The sequence below is a fragment of the Camelus bactrianus genome, chromosome X (assembly GCF_048773025.1).
Source record: "Camelus bactrianus isolate YW-2024 breed Bactrian camel chromosome X, ASM4877302v1, whole genome shotgun sequence".
Taxonomy (NCBI): Eukaryota; Metazoa; Chordata; class Mammalia; order Artiodactyla; family Camelidae; genus Camelus; species Camelus bactrianus.
In genome coordinates this window covers 94,476,744-94,489,898 of record NC_133575.1, presented here as the reverse complement: position 1 = coordinate 94,489,898, position 13,155 = coordinate 94,476,744, and the positions used below count along the sequence as shown (strand labels likewise).

The 13,155-nt window shown below is 34.5% G+C and overlaps 1 long non-coding RNA gene across 12 annotated transcripts in view; it reads right to left on the bottom strand.

The window, feature by feature from the left end:
• LOC123619413 (uncharacterized) overlaps positions 1–13,155 on the bottom strand; it is an 874,904-nt gene that overhangs the window by 411,856 nt on the left and 449,893 nt on the right. For all 12 annotated transcript variants that reach the window (XR_012504656.1, XR_012504652.1, XR_012504653.1 and 9 more), the window contains one exon: positions 1,806–1,970. This is a non-coding gene — a long non-coding RNA (uncharacterized LOC123619413). The remainder of the gene's footprint in view (positions 1–1,805; positions 1,971–13,155) is intronic.

Genomic DNA, 13,155 nt, shown 5'->3' with positions numbered 1-13,155 from the left:
TGAGTGGGGCAAAAACCATATCATGTGAAGAACAGTTGAAGGAACTGGAAACATTGAGCCTAGAAAACAAAAGGATTATAAGTTGCTTCATATATCTGTTGGGCTGGAGTTACATACAATAGGAAATCATATTTGTTCCAGTTTCTCTTTATGACTAATGCATGGAGTTATAAGACTGAAAATTTTGGCCCTATACAACGACACTATTTTCTAATGAATAGAGCTGTTCAAAATTGAAGTCAGGTAATCGCACAGATAATGAGTTCCTTGCCATCACAGGTGGACACATTAATAACTTAGAATGTTAGAATAGATAAACAAGTTTATACTGTACAGCACAGGGAAATATATTCAATATCTTGTAGTAGCTCACAGTGAAAAAGAATACGAAAGTGAGTATGTATTTTCATGTATGACTGAAGAATTGTGCTGTACACCAGAAATTGACACAACATTGTAAACTGACTATACCTCAATTAAAAAAAGAATGTTAGGCTCCAAGAGTCTTCAGAGTTAGAAGGAATCTTAGAGATGATCTTCTAGTTCAATACTCTCATTTTACATGTATAGAGAATAACCTAGGAAAATGAAGTGAACTGTGCCTGGTGTCACAGGCAATACTTAAATCCAGGTTTTCTGACTCTAAGTCAAATGGTCTTTTTTAACTACATATATGGCAAATCACGGGATTTCATTATCTGATAAGGCTCAGTACATGTCCACTGAAGCCTCTTCCATTTTGAAGACACTTTCGGACTTAGGTAGAATCTTCACTAGACAGAGAGGTGGTAGGAAGAAAGATCCCCAAATAGGAGCAACCTCAGGAGAAACCTGATTTTCCTGCCAGTCACACACTAAAATATTCTTTCTCCTTCTTTCACATGTGGTCAACTGTGTTGCACAAATTCTTTGGGAAATGTTAATGGAAGTCATTTCTTTGCTTGTATCACTGTCTCTCACACTCATTTACACAATTATGCATAGCCTAAATCATCTGCTTTGTATGGGCTGAAAATTTCTTGTCTAAGCTCTGCCATGAACTTCACTGTGAGACTTTGATATCTTTTTCCTTTCTGGACCTCAGTTATCTTATCTATTAAACGAGAAGTTTGGGTTAAACAATCTCTAATGGCTCTTCTAGTTCTGACATCTGATAACTCTACATTAAATGGCCTTCCGTTCTAATGAAAAAAAAATCAAATCACATAATAATTTACTGCAATTCAAAATTATTTAATAATTCATATGTATATACGTATTTTTTAAATTAACTTACTATTTCACTAACATGTTTATTCTCAGTTGCAAGTCTCTTCTGTGTAGGGTCAACCATACTAATGAGAGCTATCATATAATCAGTTTGATAAGTATCTTTTATAAAAATGATAGAATAGATCTAACATTTACACTAACCATGTTTTAACTGGCTTCTAATGGATGGAGATGTTACAATTCCTGTGACATGATTTGACCCAAAATACATCTGGGTCTATGTAACAGTAAGCAATGTTACCCTAAGGCTCTACTGTCTTGGACTTAAGTTTGATTTTGGAACAGTAAATCTTTTAGAAGTCAGTATCTATATAAAAATTAGTCCTGACATTTCTCCCTGAGGGTTACATTTGCTGAGTCTGTGTTCAACTTTCAATTTTATTTCTGCCACTTTAAAGTGAAAATTGCCAAACATTTGGTTTCAAAGAGAGCAATCTCTCTACCAAAAGAGCCAGACACCAAAGACACCAGGTACTTGTGTTAGTGAAATACAGTTTTCTACCATGAAATTAATTGAGGACTCCAAAACTTACCTTCCCCATATTCCAACTTATCAGCACCAGGATCCTTGTCACCAAGAGTCATTTCTCTTGCCCATTCATCCGTGTTTCCTAGCACAGCATGAAAGCCAGAGGCTTAGGATCTTCCATTAACCAATTAATCTCCATGAACACCATAGCCTTAGCCAGCCATCATCTCTGAAAAAAATTTAGGACAGTTAGAAAGGAATGGTGGGCACACCCTGATAGGTTAAAAAAATAAAAGTAATTACGTGATAAAGACTTGGGTACATTCTAAATAATTATGCTGTGTTTGATAGCAGTGTGATATAGTATGGGGGGGAATAAACCTTTTCTGCAAAGGGCCAGATAGTTAATGTCAGGCTTAGTGGGCCACACAGTCTCCATCACAACTTTTCAACTTGCCATGAAATCAGCATAGGCAGTTAGGGGATATATAACAAAATGAATGTGGCTGTATCTCAGCAAAATAGGTGATAGATCAGATTTGGCCCATGGACTGTAGTTTGCCAACCCTGGCCTGGTGAGATGATTCTGAGAGATGGGGGCTCAAATGGTCGTTTTATCACTTATTAGCCCAGTAACTCTAGGCTGTTTACTTAACATCTTTCAGATTTCATTTCATCATCTGTAAAATAGGGATAATAATATCTTGTAAGGCTGTCATGAGCATTAAGTATGATTACTATGAACTGAATTGTGTCCCATAAAAATTCGTAAGTTGAAGCCCTAATTCCTATTGTGACTGTATTTGGAGACAGAGTCTTTAGGAGGTAATTAAAGTTAAATGAGGTAATACAGCGGGGGCCATAATACAATAGGATTAGTGTCCTTTTAAGAGGAGAAAGAGAGAGAGAGGTCTGTAGGTGGGTACAAACAGAGGAAAGGCCATGCGAGGACATAGTGAGAAGGCACCTGTTCACAAGCCAGGAAGAGAGTTCTCACCAGAAACCTTGACCTGGGATGTCTAGCCTCTAGAACTGTGAAAAAATAAATTTCTGTTGCTTAAACCATCCAGTCTATGATATTTTTGTTATGGCAGCCTGAGTAAACTAATACACTGTGATCAAGTAAACAAAGTGTTTAGCACAAGGCTAGTCACATAGTATAATTTTTTAATAAATTCTTTCTCAATTTCTTTAAGCAATTTTCAATTCCCCATACTCATAAAGCTAGCCCTAGATCAACAGAATGAAGCTAGGGAGATGAGAAATCGTACCTTAATATACCTGTGCCATGAATATCTGGAACACTGAAATAAACTCTATATTGAACCCATGTCCTGATAGACCAAAAACAGTCCAAAGCTGAAGGAGTTCAGTGAAGTCATTTCTATAGCATAAAAGCAAGCTCTACCTTGAATCCTATTCAAGCCTCTTCACTTTTTGTTAACTTCTCAAACATTTCTCAAATGTGTCCCAACATTTTCCTGCTTTATTCCAGCTTCTCATTTTGGCTACCTGGAGAAACTCAGCTTTACCTTCCTTATTGGCCTTCTTGCCTCTAGTCTTGTTCTCTTCTACACTGCAGCCACAATGATGTATGTAGCTATGTTTAAATATTCCCCATAAGCCATGGGCTAACTCTAACCTCATTATATGTGCAATAATTTCAAAAGGAAATTAATATATATGTATGGACATGGGAAAACACTCAACATGTATATTGTTAGTTGAAAAAGTAAGTTACCAAAAATGCAGAATATGATCCTGCTGGTGTATTTTTAGTAACGACATGGTTATCTCTCTGTAGATATAGCTAGACAGAAGAAGGAAGCAAGGAAGCAAGGAAGGAAGGAGAGAAGGGGAAGGGAAGGAAAGAAGGAAAGGAAGGAGGAACAAACAAGGAGAGTGGGAAGGAGGGAAGAAGGAAGAGAAATGAGGAGGGAGAGAGGGAGGAAGGAAGGAAGAGAAAGAAAAGGAAGGAGGGAGGGAGAAAGAAGGAGAGACAGAAAGAAAGAAAGAACAAAAAACAAAGAAAAAGACAAGGAAAAGAAAGAAGCAACATATACATATGCAGTTATATATACATATATACAATCTACTTATGTATCTTTGAATGTACAACTCCAACCAATAACAGATAAACCCATGCACTAGCACATAAACTGAGGGAGTCACAGAGTGATGCGCTGAATGCAGCTATAGGAATCATTCAGTGGGGCACGAGTAACTAGAAAATGAAAAGTAATTGACAACAATATGGTTTTCTCAAAATGGAAAAAGTCACCCAAAGATACTCAGATTCCCCTTTCAATCAAATAAAATCTGGGTTGGGATTTCCAATCCTGACCAAGATGGAGTAAGTCAACTACACCTTATCTCTCCCACTGATTACAACTACAGTCTTTGAACAAAATAACCTAAGGGTTATGAAAAGTCAACAACCATTATAACTTAAATAACAGTAAGTGTCACAGATTTTTTCCCTCTTTTATAATCTGAGCTTGACCTGAGAGGAGGTATAAATGCAGAAGTAAGTAGTGAGCAATGAACACAAAAACTCCAGGAGAAACTCCTTATTTACAGCCAGAGGACCTGGAAGGGAGGCCCCTAAAAGTCAAAAACTGTGGAAAAATCCACTTATTTTCAAGTTTTTAAATAGACTTTTTATGTTAGAGCTGTTTTAGATTACAGAGTTATTGTGAAGATAATATAGAAAATACCCATTTAACTGACACCCACTCTATTGTTAACATCTTACATTAGTATGATGCAATGGTCATCATAATAATAATAAATCAATATTGGTTCATTAACTAAATTCATACTTAAGATTTCCTCAGTTTTTCACCAATGGCTTTTTCTTTTCCAGGATCCTCTGCAGGATACCGTACTACATATAGATGTCATGTCTCCTTAGGCTCTTCATGGCTTTGAGATTTTTTGGCATTCCTCATTTCTGATGACCTTGACAGATTTGAGGAATTACTAGTCAGACATTTTGTAAAATGTCCCTCCACTGGGATTTATCTGATGTTTTTCTCATTATTAGTCAAAAGTAATATGCTTCGGGGAGAAAGACTACAGAACTAAGGTGCCATTCACACATCACCATATTAATATGACTTATTCTTGATGTTAACCTTGATCATCTGGTTTAAAGTAAGATTTGTCACTTTTCTCCACTGTAAACTTATTAATACTTTCTCTCCCTTTCCACATTATACTCTTTGGAGAAAAGTCACTATGTGTAACCCAAACTTAATAAGTAGATAGTTATTTTCTACCTCCTTAAGGGCAGGTTATCCACATAAAGTACTTAGGATTTTTCTGCATTGGGAGATCTGCCTCTTCTACACCACTTATTTACTTGTTTAACCATTTATTTATGTCAGTTTGACTCAAGAACATTTGTTTTATACTTTAATCTATAATTTAATGCTATTTATTTTGTTGTTCAAATTTTTGCAGCTTTGGCAATTGAATGCACTTTCAGTTAGCTGCTGATATCCTTCGACATACTGTACCATTGTTTTTTGGTTCTTTTATTTCTTAGGGTGGAGCACTTTCTTACTTCCTGGCATTGTTAAATGCTCCAAGATCATTTTGTGTATTTCAAGCCTGAGTCCTATAATCGGTCATTTCTCAAAGGATCTCTGGTTCCTTTTATTGAAGAATGGTATTAGAAACCAAGATCTGGGTGCCAGGGGTGCTGATGGTACTAGAGTGTTGCTGCTTCTATGCTTCCCCAACTGGCAGAGCAAAAGAATACATGTGTGTATACTAACTCGTATGTGTGTGTGTGTGTATATATGTATGTCAATAAATATTTCTACATGTATTCCTTGTATCTGTATTACACTAAATATGTGCTCATACTAATGTATCCAATTCTAACCCGTGGATCATTTTATCCTCCTCCCCTTACTTATCTGTAACCTTCCATGACAACAGCAAGAAAACTAGATCCCACCATATCCACCATCCATTTAATTAATTGTTTCATTTCAGTACACATGTATAGTGGTTTCAGAATTGTCAAACCATACCCAATGGGAAAGTTTTATCAACTAGAATGAAGTGTTTATATATAGTTTCTTATGTCTTTGGTCTTACAGGTTACATCTATTCCCAAAATTACTATGTCAGCAGTTTATCTCCTCACTCTGTTCATTTGTTTCATACACTTGTGAAACATTTACATACTTTTGTCACATTCTGCAATCCATCCTGGAATTCACCAACCTCCTAAATGATTTTTTATTTGCATACATTAAGGTTCACTCTTTACTGAAAAGTTTTCTGGGTTTTAATAAATGCATACTGTCATGTAGCCACGATTACAGCATCATACAGAATAGTTTTACTGCCCCCTCAAAACTGCATGTTTTGCCTAGTCAACCTTTCCCACAATCCTCTGGTAACCATTATCTTTTTTACTGTTTCTATAGTTTTGCCTTTTCCAGGAAATCATATAATTGAAATCAAACAGTATGTAGTCTTTTCAGATTAGATTCTTTCACATAGCAATATGTATTTAAGGTTCCTCCATGCCTTTTTGTGGCTTGATAGCTCATTTTGTAAATCACTGAATAACATTGCATTGTATAGATGGACAACAGTTTAAATCACTAAATAATACTGTATTGTATGGATGGATCACAATTTGTTTATCCACTCACCTATTCAGGACATCTTGGTAGCTTCCACATTATGAATAAGGTGGCTATAAACATTCATGTGTAGACATAGGTTTCAAATTTCTTTGGGTAAATACCAAGGAGCATGACTGCTGGATTATATGGTATGGCTATGTTTAGATTTGTAAGAAACTGCCAACCTGTCTTCCAAAGTGAGTGTACCATTTTGTACTCCCACGAGCAATAATGAGAGTCCTTGTTGCCCAGCATTCTCTCCAGCAGTTGGTACTGTCAGGTTTTTGGAATGTTATACAACATAATAGAAGTGCAGTGGTAATTCATTGTTCCTTAAATCTCCATTTACCAAGAGTTAAAGGTGAACACTTATGAAATAAAGAAACAACAGAAGTTCCAAGCAAAGAAACATATATTACAATAAATATCTAAGTGGAAATTTCAAAACTGAACAATATGTTATCCAAAATAATAACTTGATTAGGGTGGGCTCAATAGCAGAATGGAGATGACAGAGGAAACTGTAAGTGAACTTGAAGGTAGCACAGATTAGTGAAATTATATAATCAGAGTAACAGAGAGAAACAAATTTTAACAAAATGAACAGAGCTTCAGAGACCTGTAAGACAACATCAAAAGGACTGATATTTCTGTCAATGGAGTCCCTGAATGAGAGGAGAAAAAAGATTGATAGATAAAATATATCTGAATAAAATAAAAGTTGAAACTTCTCAAATTTGATGTAAGACATAAATGTATAGGTTCAAGTAGTACAGTATACTACAAAAAGAATAAACTAAAAGAAAACCAAGTCCAGATACATGATTTTAATAAGCTAAAAACCAAAATAAAGAAAAAAATCTTGAAAGCATCCAGAGAAAATGGCACATTACATATGAATTTGCATAATAGGTAGATTATTCATGAGAAACCACATAGGCCATAACAAAGTAGAACAACATTTTTGAAGATCTAAAAGAGAATTGTCAACCTGGAATTCTATGTCCAGAGAAGTTGAAGACATTTTCAGGTGAAATAAAACTAAGAGAATTTGCCATCACCATCAGATCTGAGTTTATAGAAATGCTAAAAGTTCTTCAGGCTAAAGGAAAATGATACCAGAGAGAAACTTGCTTCAGGAATAAAGGAAGACTGACGGAAATGGCAATTATTTAGACAAAATAAAATAGAGTATTTCTTCTCATTTAAATTCTTTAAAGTATGTATGATTCTTGAAAATAATTAAAGCATTGTCTGAGGGAGGGTTTCAGTACATGTAAATGAAAATGCATATGGCAACTGTAACATAAAGACAGAAAGATAAAGTAGCCTGTATATTTGTAACGCTTCTACATTTTCACTTGAAGTGATACAATATTAACTCTAAATAGACTGTGAAAAGATAGATATGCATATGGTAGTAATTTGAGCAACCACTAAAAATTATAAATGTATATAGGTAAAAAATAGATAAGTTAAAATGGAATACTAAAAGCTCTTGAAACAATCAAAAAGAATAGAGGAAATGAAAAACAGAAAAACAAAAAAGGACAATCAGAAAACAAAGAATACAATTACAGACCTAATCCAAGAAAAATAACTAAGTTAAATGTAAATAGTGTAAGATTACAAATGAAATACAGAATGTGATGTTGAATTTTAAAAAACTATACATTCTCTTTAAGATCAAACTACATGGTTTCTATAAGAAACTCATTTTAAATAACAATATAGATATATTAAAAATAAAACACAACATTGTAAATCAACTGTACTTCAATTTTTTTAAAAGCCTGAAAAACAAATACCAGGCAAACACTAATCAAAAGAAAGCTGGCTAACTATATTGATATGAGTCATAGCAAAATTACATATGAGGAAAATTATCAGGGATAAAGAGGGACATTACATGATGCTAATAGGGTCACTTCATCAAGAAGAAATAGTCCTAGATGTGCATGCAACTAACAATAGAGCTTTTCAACACAGGGTTCTAGAATAATTGAACATTCATATCCAAAAATAAGCCTCAATCTATTGCTTACATCTTTTTCAAAAAATTAACTCAAAATGGATCACAGACTTAAATGTAAAGTGAGAAAATATAAAGCCTATAGAAGAAAACATAGAAGCAAAAATCACTTCATGTCTGGGTCTGGAAAAGTTCTTAGATATAACACCAAAACCACAACTAACTTACAGGAAAAAATTCATAATTTGGACTTGATCAAAATCAAAAGCTTTTCCTCTACAAAAAATTCTGTTAAAAGGATGAAAAGACAAGCTTTATTCTGAGAGAAAATAATTGCAAATCATATATCCAACAAAGGATTATATATAGAATATATAAAGAACTTTCAAAGATCAAAAATAAAAAAACAAAAAACCCTAAATTCAAAAAAGTTAAATACATGAAGAAACTTCTCACCAAAGAAGTTACATAGATAGCAAATAAGCACACAAATAGATACGCAGTCTAACTAATCATTAGGCGAAATAATACAAATAAAGATCTTGATGAGATACGACTATACATCTATTAGAATGACAATGCCAAATGCTACAGAGGACACAGAGCAGCCAGAGCTCTCATGCATATTGCAGATGGGAATAGAAAACGATATAGCTGCTTTAGAAAACAATCAGGTAGTTTTTGGTAATGCTAAATATATATTCCCATTTGACCCAGCATTTCAGCTTCTACGTATTTACGGCAAGAAAAATGAAATGTTATTGTTACACCAAAACCAGTATGAGACTGTTTATGTTAGCTTTCCTCATAATCACCCAAAACTGGAAACAACCCAAATGCCCATGAAGAGATGAATTTATAAACAAACTGTGGTAAATTCATACAATGAGATACCACTCAGCAATACAAAGGAATGAGTTACTGATAAATGTAACATTATGGATGAATTTCAAATGCATTATATGCTAACTGAAAGCAGCCAAATTGAAAAGGCAGTGTACTCTAGGTACGATTTGACTTATATGACAGTTTGGAAAAGGCAAAACTATAGGAACAGAGAATGGATTGACAAGGGTTAAGAATGGGAGGGAGGGTTTGACTACGAAAAGGCACCATAAAGGAGTTTTCTTGGGGTGTAGGAACTATACTGTATCTGATCTTGGCAATGGTTACACGACTCTATGCCTATCTCAAAACTGACATAACTGTATACCATAAAGAATACATGACAATTTAGTGTACACAAATTTTGTTAAAAATAGGGTGGAAAAAAGAAGGGATCATAATCATGTCTGTATTTACATTCCAGAAGAATAAGATCTCTGGACAATTTTGGTTCAGATATAATTGGATGTTTTGCTTCTATTTTCATTCTGAATATACTGCTATACTTTCCATGCTACAAAACCTTAGCTGTGTTGATCATTAACTGCGACATCATAAACTAGGTCTCTGGCCTTTATTTCTGTCCTACTGCACTGAGTAGATAATGCCCTTCCACGTCTGACACAGTACAACAGCCTTAACTTCCACGTATTAGACAAAACACCTTCTATCAAGAGAGGACATAGCACAGCTCTAAATGCCTTCAACTCTTTATTAACAGGTATTACAGAGTCAGTACATAGTTTGTTTATTAAGAATAAAAGAAGAAGTCCTAAACTCACCTGATGATTGGCAATCCCATCTCCTACATAATAAAATGAGACTGACATTTCCAGTTTTATTATGAACTATTAAAATACTTCCAACTACTGCAATAATTTTCAGATGAAACTCTTAAGGAGCTTGTGGCTCAAGTACTAAAGCAGAGATGCTCTCAAATAAAAATTCCTCACATTTGTGTATCGCTGAACAAATTTTTAAATGCTCTTACATTTAACATCATTAGATTCTCCTAATACAACCCCAAATGTTAGGTGGAGCCAGTTTTAGCATACTTTCTTAATAAGTGGAAATTGCAGCTCCAGAAAGTTATGTGATATGTACAAGATCACACAGTTCCTAAGTAACACAGCTGGGACCATATTCAATTCCTGGGACCCTGATGGAGTTCTCAGAACATTTTAACAAAGCGGAAATTAATTTTAGATTCACCTTGTCTTGAAGGTTTGTTGCTCTTACTTTGGGAAGAACAATATATTGAAAAGATTGGAAGATTAAAGACCTTATAGAGCTTCAGGGTCCTCAATACTATGACCATCAACTTGCATCATGATATCCATGATTATTTATTATCAGAGGCAAGGTAACAGGTGGAAGCTCAGAAGTTAAAGTAGATGTCCTGGAGACAGGCTCTGGCTGGGAGACCTTCAGCTTGCCTCTCAGCTCAGGTGACTGGAGGTTCTTTGACCTCTACCTTAACCCCCTGATTTAGAGGACTTTTGCTTAATTCCAGCCATGTCTTAGTGTCTAAACTGTACCTTAAGTGCAGGCGTCCCAGTTTTTGAATAATATTCTTCCCAAGGTGGAACTGAAGACCCCCTGAATCAGTTATTAAGGGCCAGAATCTCTACCTGGTATATTCTCAGTCTAAGGCCTAGCCTATCTCCTAATAAGCTCGGTGTCACACAAATGTTTTGAGGTGTAACTGACATCCAGAAGTATTCTGAATCCCATTATACCTCAAGTGACTACTAGAGTACTGAGCATATTATAATAGCTAAATATAGATTTGTTAAGTCAATAAGTGAATGAATCAGTGAAGTATAAAAGGTTCTCTACCTTGAGGGCAGAAAGTTTTATATTTAAAGGCATTTTGATAACTATTTGCCACTTAAGAGAAGGAAGTGATGATCAGTCTCAAGTACAGTGAGAAATACATGTAGGTGGTCCAATAATTACAACCAAAAACAACCATAGCCATAATTGTGTTCTGGTCCAGGCTAGAAAGGACATCAGCAATCTAGGATCAAAGTTCAATAAATACATTTTTATGAACATAAGCATCAAATAACTTTGCACTTTCCCTATTTGGGTTTTTAAATGACACTCACATTTTAATTTTCTCTTTGAAATCCTCTTAGAAACTTAAGAAACTCACAAATGTTTTCAGTCTAAACAAACATCCTTGATTGAAATTTTCCTTCCTGAACACTCGTTGAGGATTATGCATTTAAGGGCTTTTTATAACTTAATCTGCATAACCTTGAAGTGTCTCTTCATCCTTTAGCTGATTAAAAATATTTTTCACAGCCTGTAAAGTAAGATATGACTCCATGCTATGTGTATTTAATAGAGAAAATATCCTTTATGTGCTCCATTAAAGTTGTTTGTGAAATTGTATTAGTGCCATGCCATTAGTACACCTCTTTCAGACACATCTGTGGCCCTCACTTGACAGGTAAATTAACAGTTTCATCAATCTACTCAGAGATGTATAATGACCTTCTAATACAAAAAAAAATACCCACCTTATCAAGAATTACAAAAGATATCAAACATATTCTTCAATGGAAGACCAAAGAAATGTATGGGACAAGATAATATGATACTCCATGATGGATGATAAAGGTATATTTTAGAGACATTATTAAATTATATCCATTTATGAGGCTTAAAAATTAAAATATAATATGGGGCAGACATAGATGATTGTAAGAATAATGTTTAAAATATGGTAAATTTTTAAGATGCAAAATTATTAGTATAAAAGTCATGTTTCCATAACATGAAAACTGTTAAATCATAAGCATACTGTTAAATGTTGACAGTATCCACATAGCAAGTGTAACTTTTTAAAATATATTTATCTTCTGTTATTTATGAAAGGATAGTATGGTAGCAAAATGTTATCATCTTTAACTCTCCTGCTCAAGACTTTTAATATGATTGATTAATTTTTTGGAAATAAACTTCAGATGTCACTGCCCTCTTTCATTCAATCTTTGGTTGTTTTTTTAAACATTTACTATAAGTATATATTGTGTCCATAACAGTAAATTACAGCACAAGTAAGTTTTTCCAATGTGCCATTGTCCTAAATCATCTAACATCTCTCCAGTATTTTTGCCATTCCCATTCCACTCCCACCTTGCAATTTGTGCTTTACTAATTTTGAACCGACTGGTGTAAAAATTAATATCACTATCACCTCCTCTGTGTCCACCCCAGCTCAAAGTGCCATCTCTTTACGCTGAACTTTCCCAGCACTAATGGCTCTTCAGTTCACCACCTGGCATAAAGAAATTGTTAGCAATTATTGTTATATCTATACCACTCTTTCAAATATGTTGAATGCTCAATTTTGAATCCTTATGAAATAAACAACTGTTAGTATATAGAAAAAAGTATTGTGAGAAATCTCATAGAAGGGGTAACAATCAAAGAATGTCATCCCCATTTGTAGGTCCAAGATACTCACTGAGTATCCAAAGCTTTAAAAGCCTATTCCTAAATTCTGTTTTCAGTTATTTACATTCAGTATTCCATGCATATTTCAGAGTGACACATTGAGCAACATTTTTATCAGTTGTTCTAAGATGATAAGATTTGCCATTCCAAATTACATTTCTGGTCCATTCATTCTCTATGAACCAAATCAAGCCCCATCATTTATGAGAAACTCAGCACACCAGCTGGTACCCTTCTTGAGATCCTAAAGTACCTTATCATCTACAGCACGGACTGGCAAACTATGATCTCTGGCTAAATCCAGCTGCATGCCTGTTTTTCGACAGCCTATACATTAAGAGTAGTTCTTATATTTTTAAAGCGTTATAAACAAAAATAAAGACTATGTGACATGGGATCATATGTGGTCAGCAAAATCTAAAGTATTTACAATGTGTTCC